At 47.4% G+C, this 14,213-nt stretch overlaps 1 long non-coding RNA gene across 1 annotated transcript in view; it reads left to right on the top strand.

The window, feature by feature from the left end:
• The first annotated feature begins 7,462 nt into the window (after positions 1–7,462).
• LOC144158960 (uncharacterized) overlaps positions 7,463–14,213 on the top strand; it is a 33,734-nt gene continuing 26,983 nt past the window's right edge. The window contains exon 1 of the long non-coding RNA XR_013320212.1: positions 7,463–7,608. This is a non-coding gene — a long non-coding RNA (uncharacterized LOC144158960). The remainder of the gene's footprint in view (positions 7,609–14,213) is intronic.

Raw genomic sequence — 14,213 nt, 5'->3', positions numbered from 1 at the left:
GTTGAATGCATGATGGAAACTACCCAGCCACAATCTGGGCCACGGGATACGAGACTGCCAATGTTCTCACTCTTTCACATCCTTTGTATTGCAGATGTATTTCTGCCACATTTTACTGTAGTGAAATGGCTCACCACTACAGCTGCAATAATTTCTTCTGAAAAATCTTTTCAAGCGCTGAATACCATGCATTTATGATGCAAGAAGGTCATGATCACCAGACTTTTCCGCGCACAAAACGTATTTCGGGTAAACAATTTTAAGGAACAATTCAATCCACTCGAAAATATATACAAAAAGCGCGACAAACTGCAGATTTTCGGGTCTTCTTTGCTAATGTCCTTAAAGGGGAAACTACTGTGCTGGGTTGTACGCGGTACATGTGTGGGGACACCAATGATTACCTTTTCTACCTATCCGTGGTTTGCACTTGGAATGCGCACATGCGACCAGTAAAATATCAGTGGCCGCGTCTAGCCTACGTCCTGAGCATTGTACGTTCCGCGCTGCTGTCATTTTGAAAACACACCGCGATTTCAGGCCACCCATTTAGGCATTCTGAACTTGCCGTGGTGCAAACTGTTGATAGCAGATGCCGCCGCGCTGACATGCCGCAGCAGGCTCACATAATCACGCTCGGACGGTGTCTTTTCTTGCGTGGGACGTGGGACGTGGCTGTCACAGGTCAGCATTACTCGAGAGCGGACTTCGCTACCGTGTGGAAAGGCTGGCTTGGTCCCCGCATACGGCAACGTTCTCGCACATTCTGATAGTGCGTCTAACTCTGTCAACTCTGCTTTATTTACTTTGTCGACCCAAGAAATTCAGGCATTCAGGGCTTTCGGATACGCCATACCGCCGACCGCCAGCAGCGGCAGCATCGGCGGCTTCCGCAAGAACTAACAAAAAATTCTTTTATAAAACTTCTAGCAAATGAGTAGCTTTCTAATTTTTTATTGAAATGTAAAAAAATGTGCTTTTTTATTTTACTACGCAATTTAATAACAATTGCTGTTAATATGACGTCACAATGACGTGTATATGACGTCACGCGGGGCAGGAGCCGTTGCGAGGGGGCTCAATCTCGTGCCCCGCGCGGGGTTCCAGACGCTGCCATTGTTAAAACGCCAAAAAATAAACAAATTACTATTATCATCATCAAGTTTACATTTATGCACAATTTATAACAAATGGTCATTGTCAAATACAGCGACGAATTGTAAAATTTAATATTGCATCATATTCGCCATCTACAAGTAAGAAACTGAGGCGTTAAAATTGAACAAGAATTGCTTCAGCCTCGTTGGCTGATCCATGGCCAACCTGTGGCCATGCATGGATCTGCGGCCTTTTAGAATCTGTTGTCTGCCATGTGTCCAGGTCACATGGGAGACAACAGATTTTAAAAGGCCGCAGTTGTTTCTTGATGGCGCAGACCTGTTCTGTGGCGCAGAGCCCAACCAGCGCAGTGTAAACGGTTGAAGTTTGGGCAGAACCCTTTGCCAGTCCGTTATCACCTAACAGACAAGCAATACGTCCAGCAGGGCGTGTGCAGGGCGTTGTTCAACGCAAGGTGAGCAACAAGTATTTCCTAGTGAATTTTTGCGGCGTGACATAGCCCGACACACGAAGCACGTAAATACGGCGAGCCATAAACACAAAGACGTGCACCAGTCGCATTGCGCGTGAGTACCTCAGCCGTTGGAAAAGCGCTACTGCAAATTAAGCGCGAACAGCGATAGTCAGAGCGGTCTGTGTGCAAACGCGGCAAACATGTCCTGTTTTAACCCTTTCCCCCTTTTTTAATGAAATATGCCGCGGCTTGAACTAAGCTTTAACGTTATCAACGCCTACTCCAACTACTTCACAGATTTTGAAGGAGGTCTGAATTTCTGTATGCGAAACGAACGACTACTGCGAAGCCTTGACATTTCTGGGATGTCATCTACTTAAAATGAGGCGCACGTACGGCTCTTAATTTCGCGAATTCCTGAGGCTGACATTGCTGTGCTAGTGTGGAAGCCTACGACACAGGGTACCTAAGGCCAGCCTGAGAGTTCGATCCCTTAGTGGCATTCCTGTGCATCAGGTACACCAAGGGGAGCGCCTAGGTATTTTCTGCACACAGTCACCGTAAGTGCGGCTTAAAGTGGCTCACACGTTCATTGCGTAGCCTTCTATTCGTCTTTGAGAGGTAGGTAACAGCAATAAGAAGGAAGAAGCATTCATAAACTTGGCCCGAAGGGAAACAAAGCTGGGTTAGTGGGCATATTGAGGCTTGAAGGAACATACCCCGGTGTTCCAAAGCCCTTAGGTAGATCGTTGGGGGATTAGCACCCAAACCACTGTATTCGTATGCAAGCAATTCATTAGTGCCATTGCGTCGCGTTCGTTCCTGCAACAACTTTGCTTTCGCAAATACCATCTTAAGTTCATTTGGTACACACGTCTCTAGCCTATCAGGCACCCCAGTTACCAGGAGATGTTGTTTTGGGAGTGTAGGACATCAAGCCACCGCTAGGAAGGCATAGAATGAATAACTTCCCGTTGCTACTTAGCAGCACAAAAAGTCGAGGTGGAACAGCCCAGTAATGACTGATGGGTGGTAGTGCTGTGCAACGGTGGCTCAGGCCATGCTCCCTAGAGGAGGAACAATGAATATTTCGGCAAAGCTGCGTAGCACAGAAATAGTATAGTGTTACTTTCTCTTTCCTTTTTGTGAAACTTTGCAGTATAGAATAAATAAATAAATATAGGTGCACTCTGTATACCCAAATGAATCTGAGCAGGGGGCCGTGGGGAACCGTGAGTTGTCTGATTTTTACCTTGAATTGTAAAAGTTCGTTTATTCATGCACGTCCCTGTGCAGAAAGACGAAAAAATAGTGCTGAAAAAGTATGTTCGGGAAACGGTTGCCAAACGCTGTCAAAGAACCAGCAGCGTCGAAAACAACCTGTAAATTGGATATGCAGGACACCAACACTGGCCGAGTCAACAGCCCCCCCCCCCACCCACCTCCTCTCGAAAATAAACAGCTAATTCTAGGGGGCAGGGCCAGGTTGCAATCTGCATCACCAGAAATTGAGTACTTGAGAAATTGAATAGAGACATTGTAGATATGCCTGGCACGATTCTTCGGATAAACAGACGAGGCATTTAGGAACGAGGTTAAAGGCTGTGGAAAGTTATTTCTATTCCAAAACCTAGCCACCCGAGTTCCAACTCGTAAGGTTACTAAAGAACGAAATGGGCAAGGGTGATATGGTAAGTTTGTTTTGTATTGGGTTGAAACGCAAAGGAATAAGTGGGAATCGATTGACATGGGAAGCATCCATAAACTCGGGCTGTTTTCAAATAATGACTACCAATAACTATTTCTCAGTCGCCAGTTATGCTCGCAAGACTTTAATGCCTGCCTTTACTATGGCGGTCAGCCTTTTTGCAATGCCCCAGAAGAAAAAATTTTCAGAAACTCGTTAAGTGGGAATGGCCGGATAATCCGTAAGCATCCTTTCCAGCTGCTCTGCTATAAACAGAGGCCTGGGTCACTAAAGGTAGTGGTAGTGGTAGGTAGGTAAACGTTGTAGTGTAGTGGTAGTGGTAGCTATAGTGGTAAACGTTGTGGTAGGATTACTTGCGCAAATTGTAGTCTGGAGTCCCTAGGCCATGTTTCAACCACTCTTTGTGCGTTTACGTGATTTTATTTAATAGAAAAATCAATTTTGAAGTGCTTTTTTCTCACTGCATCCTCCTTGCTGAGTTTCTGATGAGTTTCATATGACACTTGCTCGAGCAGGTTTGGCTAGCGTGGCTCACTGACCCTCCGTCAGTGTCAATTGGCTGACCGGTCATGGCGATTTGTTTGCTCAGTCAAAGCTAAGTCACGACACGGTGTGTGCCTGGAAGCATGTGCCTTTAGTTTGTTAGTTTGTATCAAGCTTAGTAAAGTACATGAAGTCGAAGTAGCTCCACACAAGCGCACATGCAACGCTTCGCTGACTTGTACGCGAGTAGGTAACCTAAGGCCAATTAAAGGTGGGAGAGGAATCGGCAGAGTTAATAGAGGTACTAAGGGATTGAAATCAACCGAAACTTTTATTGTAAAGCGTAAAACCAAGGTATGGGAAGCACTTGTTGCGCTAGGAGAATTAGCACAGCGGTCAGCAGCATGACTACACATTTGCAATCGCTTTCTCCTGCCCAAGGAATGCAGTCGCTAGGGATAAGATATTCGTTGGAATTTGGGGGACGCTTACTGTGCCCCACTGTGCCCTGTATCAGTGAGTCTGGCAACCACCTGGCTGGCGGTTCACAGATCCGTCGATAGAGGCTGCTCACAGGTCTGAGAACCTGCTGCTACCCCTGTGTGACGCATGACCTACAGCAGACAGACAAAAAGGCTCGATCTACTACAGCGCTCCTGTTAGAATTGCCCCATAACCAAGAAACAAGGTATTGTCGTGTAGCAAAGAACGGAAGGTTTTTTGAGTAAATGAAGAAAAAGTGATGTTCACAGTGAAGTGCCAGCAAATTGAAAGCCATGGTGTTTGTTCTGCACACACTTATCTCGGAACACTCGTCATTCCTGAACCTTTGAGTTAGATCGAGAACATGGTCAATCAAACAAGAAGAGTCAAGTTAGTGACAGCAGGGGGACATACTGTATTTTCGCGCATATAACCCGCTCCAAAAATGCGAAAATTTCAGTGACAAAGTAGGGGTGGAGATAATACGCAAGGTTTTTCCTTTAGTGCAGTATCACGGCAATGCGTGTTGTGCCGTGAAGCTCTTACGCAGTAACACTGACTAAGCCTTCCATGGCAGCGATTGTGCGAAACATACGAAGACAAGGAAGAAAAAACAAGTATGAGCGAATTGTGACTTTCGCCTTCCAGTCAGTGTATTCTACTTGCTAAATATACACTTTTTCTGTCTACATAGTATGTGATGTGTTGCTTGAGCAGTAGCTTTGGTGCAGCCTTTCCTGTATCAAACGTGCTAGCAATACGTGAGAATTTCTTTTTCTTTTTTTTTTCCTTTTCTGGTGGGCTGAAATAAGGGGTGCGGATCATATGCAAGGGGGGGTTGTACGTGCGAAAATACGGTAATTTAGTTATGAAGCAAATATTGTTTGACTTGTCATGTGATGGGCGTAAACAGGCACACTGCTTTTAAAACACCAGTTAAGATAACCGGATGCGACCGCACATTTTGAACAAATCCAGCTAGATAAATCTGAAAACATTGTTTGGGTCAGTATGGACATGCTCCAGGGTCAGAAAGGAGTATCGCAGGATGTCGCCAGTGGCCGGAATGCTTGCCCACAAAATTAGGATTTCTAGGCCGGATTCTGTAAAGATGGCAGATATGTGTGCTCGGTGTCTGCTGCTGATAATGATGCAGTGCTGCTGATGTGGCTGAGCTGGCACCAGCCGGTGAGGAAAAAAACCCATGCACGTTTTTTCTTTTCATTCTGCCATATCGAGGTCCGTGTTTTTTTTCCCTGCACGTTGTGGATGCACACCTAGCATTTTCATTGCATAAAGCAATGTGTTGTGACGACACCTTCATGTTGTGATGACAGCTGGGGTTTTGCTTTCCCTATCTCTCTCTCTAGCACATGACAGCCTTTCCCTGAGGCGGTTCAGTTGTCTTTGAATTCTTAGGTCTACCTAGGCCAGCCTGCCTCGTCGAAGGCACTGAAGCGCTCACGATAACGTATTATATTGCTGGGGGAGGTTTTGGGTAATCTGTGGTCAACTGAGCGTGCTTCTGACACATGCCAGTTTAGTGCAGCATTTCCATAGTGGTGAAAGCAAAAAAAAAAAAAAGAAAACTCTATGCAGCTTTTTATCTTTCTAATTCTGCTAACACTGCCAACAAAGCTGACTTTGGGAACTCGTGCTTACTGCGCAGCTCTATACACATTGCTATTTTTTGAACTCATGCTCGAACAATTGAAAGTAAGGTAGATCATGAGTGCGAAGGAAAAAGCAATAAAATGTACGTTTCATTTAACTGTTTTGTCGTTGCTAGTTTTCTTGCTACGGGGTTGTCTGAGCAGTCCATGTGGTTTTTTGTATTATGGTTTCAGACGCACAGCAATGAAGCCATCGGCAAGGAAGGAAGGAAGGAAGGAAGAAAGACTTTGTTGAGTGCCTGCAACAGACACAGTGTGTATCGGCAAGGGCTGAGTCGCCGCTGGTAGTGGGTGATGACTGCCTCCCACTGGATTCGATCCAACACCATCTCGAATCCAACCCTGCCGCCAGTGAGTCAATGAACATCGTGAATGCGTGAAAAAAAAAGGTTCTAAACAGCATACGTGCACAGAAGGAGCACTCCGACTCCTGTAATATTTGTTGTGTTTGGTGCAAAGTGACAAGTGATACCAGGGAACGAAATACCAGTATTAGTTTACAATCTTCAAAGCTGCAGAGTTTGTGCACTTAACGCTGTTGAACGGAATTAATGGGGAAGAAAACAGTTGGCAGAAATATTAAACCCAGTAATCGCCAGGGGGTGAGTAAACACATTCTGTGGGGATACTGCAACGCCAAAGTAAAAGTAACTTAAGATATGTGCAATGAAAAAATTTGTATTCGCCTTGACTCTATGGGTTTGGGAGCATTACAGTGAACTCCCACTATAACAAAATCACTTTATTCAAAGCTTTTTACGGTCCCTACTGCAGTATAAAAACAAGAGGCTGACTCGGCTTTTAATGAAGTCCCGCTTGTAACAGTGCCATTTTCCAGTACTTAAGAACGGGGGTTTCATCGTGGCGATGTAATGTCGGTATCTGTAATGAAAAGCCTAGTGCTACGGCTGCAAGGATACAAAAGTTATACCCGTTCCACACGTACATAAGAAATGACATTAAGTGTTTAAGGCCTTAAGATACCAAATGACATTATTTGGGCGGGCTGTGCTACACGCGAAAACTTAAAGGCATTAAATGGGGTAGGCAGGGTGGTGATAATGATTAAAAAGAGAAATGCAGTCATATTTTAGAACTAAAAAATGGTGTGAGCCGTTTCTAAAAGCGGCTGCGAGCAAGTACTAGCGAAACTGCTAAAGGTTCATGCACCAGGGCAGCAATTGCCGAGCCACGCGTATATTGCCAGAGTATGGCGCGTCGAGAATATTCCAAGGTCGCGTGCTGGGATTCCCTTGGCGTGCCCGACGTCATGTGGCTGATGCTTCGTCGTGGCATCTACCTTGTTCTCAGACCGATATCGCCTTCTGCAAATATTACGCGTATGGACGTAACCCGATAAATCTGACAATACGCGGTCCCGGTATAGGGGAATCCTCCCCTTATTGCATTCAACAGACGTATTGTATTCAGCTGCTTGACAATGCGCTGGGTAGTTGTAACGTACATAGATAAGTAATCTAGGAGGCGCTGAAGGGTTTTTAATGTAAGTGGAGTCGCGCTGAGATAAGATAAGTCCTTTCGAGCCACGGTTACATGTTTAAATAGTTTTGCCTGGCTGACGTTAGTGCAAAGCTCCTGGTGCTAAGGGCGCGAAACGCATCGGTTGCAAGCTGGAAGTGTGCACATGCAGGGTGTTTCTTGATGTTCAGCGGACCGATTTTCGTCTAGTGAGTATTACCTTCTAGCTTCCATTCATTTCATGTTTTGTTGCCGGGCTACATCACAGCCGTCACTTCTGCTTCTCTCTCCTTCAGTTCATTGATAGAAATTTTGCTGGTTGATGGAATACCGCTTTGCGGAATGCCTTGGTCATGAGTTTTTTTATACCGCTGATAGCTTGCACCGGTATGGTTGTTAGATTGCTGTTTAGTGTGTAAGATGTAAATATACGAACGAAATATGTGCACATTCCATACATGTATCCCTCCTTAAGATGAAGTCGTAAAATGTGCGGAAACTTTTGAAACAGCCGAGTTTCGAGGTAGGCGAAGTGCCCAAAATTTGTAACCAGCTCACTGAAGTAAAGGCTAGTGGTGGTAACAAAACCTCCGCTTCAAAGTGGAGGTCTTGTAATAAATGTGGGAGAATTGGCAAAAAAAGTAATATTATTATTGGGATGGAAAGAACTGCGTGATGCTCGCCTCTTCGGCGGTTTTGTGTCTGGCCTCAGAAGAGCGTTCTCTAGCTGCTCAATGCGTCGCATCAAGTGTTGGTAGCCACCGCTACATTCTACCTGGCGCAGCATGTTTCCTCTTGCTGCCGTTGTAGGCACTTCTCAAGGCTTCTTATCGTCCGAATGATCAGCTGCGTCGTCCACATCTATCTCAACGATGTAGGTGCAGGAAAACGTTCCCGTAACGGCACCATCGGCATTGAACAGCGCGTACTGCGCGTGAATGTGCTGTTCACGACTGCGTTCGGCACGTACTTGTTGCTAAGCCCTCGAACGGAGGCCTTATGAGCTGCATGTAGCCGACTTTGCTTTGTGTCCTGTTTGTCAACATTTCAAGATATCCGCCGCCCCCCGAAGGGAGATAAAGAGGGGAAAATAAGTAGCACCTATTGGAGGTAAATGTCCGATGAAAAAAAGTTTCGACCTATTCGATTTCACGAGATATCCGAGTTGGCCTTAACTAGGGACTACTATATAATATAAGTAGGTTTTCTGGCTTTGTTCATTCGACGGGAAGGCTAGCACCGAACCCCCAAGTCGCGCTGTTCAGTCAGTTCAGGGAGAGAGCCAACGAGACGCAAGGTCTTCTTCGTCTTAGCGATGGCGATGCGACTGCCGGGAGTTGCTGCCTCTCCTCTGTGTATGACAGCGCAGCTTGTGGCTTGTGTGGCACATACCCATTCATGGCTAATGACCGGCGTTGCCTACGCTTCTCGATGGTTTAAATTAGTGTGGCCATATATATATATATATATATATATATATATATATATTGTAAGCGCGAATTTTAAATGTCCCGTCATCAGGCCATAGCTCAGTATTATGACTGGCCAATACCGCCTTCGTGTTTCGTCGTCGTCGCTGCATTGGGTGCGTCCATCATCATCTCGTCGCTCGTCGTCTTTCTCGGACGCGCCATCATCGCCATCGTGGTTGATCCTGCTCTGGCCAGGGTACCGCTCGTCGAATAAACGTCGTCCTCTAAGTCTCCTAGCATTGCCTCTGAATATATATATATATATATATATATATATATATATATATATATATATATATAGTAAAGAGTCGGATACACAGCAAGAACAATAACAATGTTTACTTACGTAGCGGCAACGGGACTTGCCTTCATCGGAGTAAAGTTCCATGATTTTGCTGTCGCAAACATTTTGAACTTATCTCTTATATAGGTTTGCATAAAACTGTGAGAAGGAGCGGAAAATGTTTCGGAAAAGGAGAGTGGGCATACAGTCAGGCTACGCCTATGTTACAACATCAACAAACAAACAAACAAAAAAAGAGGGAGGGGGGGGGGGGGGGAGCGAGAGAGAGAAAAAGGGGTCGTGTAGTTAGGTCCTAATATCTTAGTTAGGTCCTAATATCTTTATGGCTCACCTCGAATCAAACTTTCTTGACACCCAAAATATAAAGCCAATGCACTATAAAAGGTATATTGATGACATATTCATGATCTGGCAACACGGTGAGGCGGAGCTCCTCACCTTAATTGAGGCATTTAACCTAGCCCATCCTAGTATTTCCCTTGCTCATTCCTATTCGGAACACAGTGTAAACTTTCTGGACGTCACCGTTACTACCTTCCAAGGTCGGCTTCAAACTAAACTGTATAGAAAACCGACAGACACGCGGCAGTATTTGCACTTCCGAAGTAGCCATGTCAGACACTGCACGACAGCAATACCTTACAGCCAAGCCCACCGATTTAGGAGAATTTGCTCAAACCAAGCCGACTTTGACTCAAACTGTCGAGAACTCAAGACCGCCCTCCTGAATAAAAAATACCCGGAAAAAGTTATCGACGAAGCTATTGTGCCAGCCAACCAATTAGACCGTAACGAAATCTGTAAGAAAAAAGCCCCGAACGGGAACCCGCAAACTAACTTAGTTTTAACCCACTCATCCTCCGCTCCAAGAGTGTCAACCGTGCTAAAAAAACATCACGATATCCTAATGCAAAGTGACCGCTTAAAAAGCATATTCCCCGAACCACCACGCGTTGTCTACCGGCGTAATAAGAATTTAGGTGACTTTCTTACTAACTCTCGTATCAACCGACCGGCAACTACTGGCTGCATGCCCTGCAATAAACCCCCGATGTAAAGTATGCCCACACATGACCACTACACAGCGCGCCACCAGCACGGCTTCAGACTACTACATAAATATAAAAGGTAACTTTAACTGTGACTCCGCTAATGTCGTATATCTTCTAGAGTGCACTGTTTGTATGCAACAATATATCGGCCAAACTGAAACGCCCTTCCGAAGACGGTTCAATAATCACCGCTCTCATGCAAAAAGCTGCCCTTATTTGCCCCTGTCAAGACATGTGAACAGTCCCGGGCATGCATTTGAACATCTTAAAGCAACGATTTTAGAATCCGCCTTCAAAACGCACCACGACCGCGAGGTTCGGGAATCTTATCTCATTTATAAGTTTGGGTCAGCCACACTTGGAATTAATGAAAGTTACGGAAAACTAACGTGCTTATCCCTCGATTAAAATTAGCGGCTTCATAATTTTTATAACTATGTTCATTATTCCTACCCTCGAGTTTGCCATCAGAATTGGCAGAAACTCTCCTAATACAGCAGATTTATTAGTCTAATGCGGCTCAACAATGCCATTTGTCCTGGGGAAGGAGGCCTCGTTCCCACCACCACTTAAGAATGTTTAACTCTTTGTTATCTATTCATGTTTAACCTTTTGTGACCCTACCTATTTCCTGTTCCATTGCTAGCTTCTGTGAAATGCTCTTTTGTGTCCCCTATCTATTCTCTTCATCCGCGGGGGGCACACCCATCTTCGCTTCCCCCCGAACCAGTCTCCCCATCCACTGAATACCTTACTGTATACTCTTCCCTTTCTTTTCAAGCCGCGGTTGTCCAGTTTCCCCCATTGTCTGAACTTGCAGCCCGCGCGGCATACGTTGACCCGTCATGGTGCAACCTTGAACGCTGCATTGTTAACACGACCCCTTTTTCTCTCTCTCGCTCCCCCCCCCTCCCTCTTTTTTTGTTTGTTTGCTGGTTGATGTTGTAACATAGGCGTAGCCTGACTGTATGCCCACTCTCCTTTTCCGAAACATTTTCCGCTCCTTCTCACAGTTTTATGCAAACCTATATAAGAAATGTGTTCAAAATGTTTGCGACAGCAAAATCATGTAACTTTACTCTGATGAAGGCAAGTCCCGTTGCCGCTACGTAAGTGAACATTGTTTGTTATTGTTCTTGCTGTGTATCCGACTCTTTACTTATACTATTTCTGCGCGCTTTGTGAGTTTATCTTTCTCTAGATTTATACATATATATGAAGGTGAAAATCCGAAGCCAAAGTTGGAAGCTCGTTCAGTGGGCAACCGCCCACGAAGGTGGTGTAACAGAAGCCAAGCGGGGAAGGAGAGGAGAAGACAGCGGGATCTCGGGCAGAATAAAGCGTCCCCCACCTGCGTCGACAGACGCTCGAGCACTTACTGTGCTCTTGCCGCCAGCACGACACCGCGAGAGAGGAACTGCGGACCGCATTCCAGCGACTCGGTGTACCAAGCCACAAGCTGGAAGACTTCCTGTTCTCCACGGGATCGGACGCTTTACGACGGGAGGTCTTCCAGCACCTCCTCATCTTCCTAGTTGTGACAGGACTAGTGCAGCGCTTGTAGCCGTCGCACCTTGGACGAAACGAACGCTACATAGACTGTGCCCCACTCTCTTCCTTCCTTCCTCTTTCTCTCTCCCTATCCTTTGAAATCCCCCTTCCCTTCCCTGGACTGAGTTGTATGAGGGTGAACTCCCCGACTGAGTTCAACAATATCCCCAGCTCTTTTCTATTCCCTTCTTTCTTAATAAATCATCACCACCACCCCAGAATAAAGCGTACGAACCTGCCTACCGGTCGCAGTTTCTCACAATAGCGCAGCCGACAAACTTCCAAAGCCCAGGCAGCCCGCCTCCGGAACCTCTCATCCTCGCGGCGATCCGGCCTCAGGGACTGTACTTCGAAGCGGCAGAGTTGTTCCATCTCTTCAAGCCCCTTCGTCCGTGGGCAGAGCGCACGGGCGCGAATTGAGTGCCAACACGCCGCCTGACGCACCTACCACCGCTGATCTTCTTCACGCCGTCATCGAGTTGACCCGACGATTTGCAGACTTCACCGGTTCCGTCTACGCTTCGCTGCTGAGTGGGGCGGCTACGTCTTCGGTGGATGTCGGTGTCGTAGAGCTCCATGGCTTTCGCGACGACCCGGTGTGCTGGCTGCAGAAAATAGACGCCTTTGCCGTTCTCCATGCGTCACCGGAGAACGTCAAGAGGTCATTCGCGGAAGCTCGTCGACGCGATGCTGCCAGAGCGCGGAATATTTATGACGGGCACTCATACTCGACCTGGGTAAGCTGGAGCGAGGCACTGACAGCCGCGTTTGGTGATTTGTCGGGCGCTCACGACGACTGCCTGATGCAGATGCGTGCTCGCTGCCAAGGACCTGACGAGGATGTTGCCGCTTATATCTATGATAAATTACGCCTGCTCACAGCCTGTAACCTCACTTCTGAGTCTCCTGCATCGAGGAAATGTGTCTTAGATGGCCTGGCAGACCCTGTCCATGCTGCAGTTTTGACTGTGCAGCCGTCGGATTTGCCCCGAGAAACGTTCATTCGTCTGGCTGCAGAACAGCAGGACGGTGGCACTCGGAGGCTTCCCCCCCCCCCCCCCTTCCTACTACGGCGAGTTCTGCACCGAACGGCCCGTAAACGTCAAGAAAAGGCGTGCTTCAGCCCCAGGGATGCTGATGCTTTTCGTGCGGGCGCCCTGGCCCTTGTTCGGCGCCACGCCCCCATATACGCTACCAAATACCTACCCTGCCCGTGGTTCATGCGCATATTAATGGGAGCGGCGACGTTACGGCACAGGTTGACATAGGGGCTGACCGCACTGCCATCCACCGACGCCACGCTCCGGACGACGTTATGAAGCCGTGGACACAGCCACCGCTTCATGGCCTCGGGAGCTGTGCCTTGCCTGTAGGAGCCCTTTACCTGACCATAGGAATAGAGGCTGGCGGCAGATCCTTCATGGCAGTCCCGGTCTTTGAGGACCTGCCAGCAGACGTCATACCGTGGGCGGACTACCTGCTCTCCAACTACGTGGAGGTCCGCATCGAGCGTGACAAGTCCACTTGTGCCCCACTACCATCGGACAGACCTCTCCGGCCATTGATCTACCTTTGCGGATGCTCTGTCCCGTTTGCTTGAGTGCCACAAAGCTCTTTTTGCCGACGTCACAGCGCAGCTTCCCGGCCCTAACCTCCTCGTACACTCAATACCAACAGGCGATCACCCGCCAGTCTGTATACCGCTACGTTGGTATGCCGAAAAGGAGCGAACCGTGATAGAGGAGCAGGTTCTTGAGACGCTCAACGCAAGAATCACCAGGCCCTCGTCCAGCCGTTGGGCTGCTCCCGTAGTCGTCGTGCGCAAAAAGGATGGAACGCTTAGATTCTGTGTTGACTACCGGGAGCTGAACAAGCTCACCATACCGGACTCATACCCGTTGCCTCGCGTCGACGACGCTCTCGAAACGGTGCGCAAATCTAAGTAGTTTTCATCACTAGACCTACGCGCCGGGTACTGGCAAATTCTCATTTCAGAAGGGGACAAATGCAAGAAGCCTTTCGTACCCCGTCAGGACTTTTTGAATTTAACCGCATGGCATTCGGATTGCGGACGGCACTCAGCAATTTCCAAACGGCCATGAATTCAGTCCTGGGGTCACTGAAAGACCAAGATGCTCTTGGGTCAAACCCCGAAGACCACCTTCTAAATCTGGATAAGGCTGGTTTTCGACTGAACCGCGACAAATGCCGATTCGGGGCCACCTCCATCCCGTACCTGGGCTACGGGATAGAGCCGCTTCCTGAACTTATCGCACCCGTGGTGAACTACCCCACGCCGTCGTGCCTAAAAGAAGTGCAACTATATCTTGGCGTTGCCTTGTACTTACGCAAATTCGTCCCTCACTTTGCTTCTACCGCTTACCCCCTTACAGACCTCAGAAGGAAAGACGCAAGATATGTTTGGGGTGCTGCTC

The sequence above is a fragment of the Haemaphysalis longicornis genome, unplaced genomic scaffold (assembly GCF_048455015.1).
Source record: "Haemaphysalis longicornis isolate Haplotype H1 unplaced genomic scaffold, Haemaphysalis longicornis Haplotype H1 scaffold_10, whole genome shotgun sequence".
NCBI classification, from domain to species: Eukaryota; Metazoa; Arthropoda; class Arachnida; order Ixodida; family Ixodidae; genus Haemaphysalis; species Haemaphysalis longicornis.
The sequence above is the reverse complement of the archived record's forward strand: the minus strand, read 5'-3'. Positions and strand labels throughout refer to the sequence as shown.